The following is a 2382-nucleotide window of genomic DNA, read 5'->3' on the forward strand; positions in this document are numbered from 1 at the left end:
TCCTGTTATCTGAGTCGCGGATTGTGTTTCGCAAACATGGCTTATAATGCTGTCTTTAAAATATAAAGGCAGTACTGAAAGTGCAGCAAAGGTGAGATATAACTAAATGGGCACAACTATAACCACATTTTATTAACAAAATGAGATTTAAGACGAATTATAAAAGTAAAGGACTAAAATGCAGAACATTGCTTTGTGAAAGTGAAATCTGACAACAAAACTAAATTTAAAAATGTATAGCAAACCCCATTTTAAATAACACAAAAGGAATCTGTTCATATAATCTCTGTTTTGTCTGTGCTCTTTCTTTTTACCTCTAAACAAGGATGATACATACATGCAGCATTAGCAGTTTTTGTGCCTTGTGACCGTACATGTCCAGTGCTCACACAGGACACACACAGTTCAGCTTTTCCAGATTAGGCTCCCGAAAAGGAGGAAGATGAAACGCCTGCAGTATGATAGGCCGTGGTGCGGTGGTATTAGGGACCTTCGCTGTGTAACCCGCTTGAGGGTACAGAAAAGCTTTCGCCAGACCGGGCTCAAAGTCAAGATAAGAAGGGGCCTCTGAAAGGGCAGACCACAAGCTAAGAGGGCCACACCCACAGCTTCCACAACATTTGATGTGATCTAAAACGGCATCTCGATGAGCCAGTATTAGCCAGTCATCGATGTAGTTTAGGAAGCGAACACCCTGAAGCCGCAGCGGAGCTAGGGCTGCGTCTACTACTTTCGTAAACGTTCGGGCTAAAGTGCTAGGCCGAAAGGAAGAACCCGATATTGGTATGTTTTGCCCCCAAAAGTGAACCTCAGGAACTTCCTGTAGGAAGGAAGGATAGACAGTCCTCGGACCTGATTTGTGACACGACTTGCCTCAGTGTGAGTATCTTACACTTCAGCTCACTGAGTGGTTCAGTAGCCTGAGACATAAAATGGGCCTCATCCCTCCATCCTTCTTGGGAACTATGATGTACTGGCTGTAGAACCCGGACTCTCTTTCGTGAGGAGGAACCACCTTGATGGCCTCCTTCATCAAGAGAGTTTCTACTTCTTGCGGTGGAAACCGTTCTTCCCCAGAGCGGGCTGCCCTCAGAAGTCCTGAGCCCCAGTCTGTCAGGACGTCTTTTGATGGGACCTCTTAAACCTGATGATTGTTCTTAAATCGGTCTTAGGTTTAGAGGCCTCAGCAGCAGAGCATCACCTCGAGCTGCAACTGAGGCAAAGCTCTGCTTGACCTGCCACCGAGTACCCCTTGATGTTTGTACATTAATGTTGTATGCAAAGGTTTCGTAGGCGATAGGGGACGTAGGGGACAGACAGCTCGCTGTTCCGCCTTCGGCATCAGCCTGTGACCATGTTTGTTTAGACCTGCCACAATGCCATAGTAATCACTGGCGGGAATATAAACACGGGCCGAGAATGGTTTCGCCCACGATCTGCAAATCGGCTCCGGTGTAAAGGTAGCAGCCGAGCAAGCAAAAAACGCTCGTCAAGTTTGCTCTTCCGCGGCTCGGCTTGTTTCTCGGCCAGCCAAGTCGATATTTAATCTAACTACGGCACGAGTAACCACCTCCAACAGCTCCTCATAATCGATTGACTGAGGCGGCTCACCGCCCCCCTCGGAGGACGAGAGAAAGCCGCGGGACGATCTTTTTCACTCTCGGGGCGGGCTAACGATCTGGTGTGAGAGGAGGAAGATAAGCTCTCCGTCTCCATCTCCCCATCACGCTCCCCTGAGCCGCGAGGCTCGCCTCTGAAAGCTCCCTCCTCGAAAAGAGCTTTCCGGGAGCGGAGCGTTCGCAGCGGCAGACGCTCACAATGAGGGCAGTTAGACCCCTCAAGAGCCGCCGCCGCCGCCACGTGCTCCGCTCCCAGGCAAGCCACGCAAAGCTCGTGTGAATCCCCACCCGTGATGTAGCTTTACTTTCGCTTTTCATAGTTTGTGTGAGTGAACGTACTTATATTTTTGGACAAACAACACTAAATAAGACTCACAGACAAACAGACAGAGACACAAATATCGCTTAAAGTCTAAACAACAAGCTGACGCCGGTTTTGCCGCACGTGCCTTTATACTTTCCTGGTTGCTGACGTCACCGGCCCTGACGTCGCGCCCTTCCATTGGACGGATTCAGAGCGTCGTCACGCAGAAGGCGTTCCAAAAGTTCGAGTTCCCGGAAAGGAACTAACCTTACATTGAAGAATAAGAATGAACTAAATTGAACTGAATGAGATGCAAATTCACACTCTGCCAGCAGGTGGCGCTTATGGAAGAGCAAACCATCTAAACTTCTACATCAGGGGTGTCACACTCAAATCCTGGAGGGCCGGAGCCCTGCAGAGTTTAGATTGCACCCTGCTAAAACACATATACTATGCATG

The sequence above is a fragment of the Puntigrus tetrazona genome, chromosome 15, assembly GCF_018831695.1.
Source record: "Puntigrus tetrazona isolate hp1 chromosome 15, ASM1883169v1, whole genome shotgun sequence".
In the NCBI taxonomy this organism is placed as follows: domain Eukaryota; kingdom Metazoa; phylum Chordata; class Actinopteri; order Cypriniformes; family Cyprinidae; genus Puntigrus; species Puntigrus tetrazona.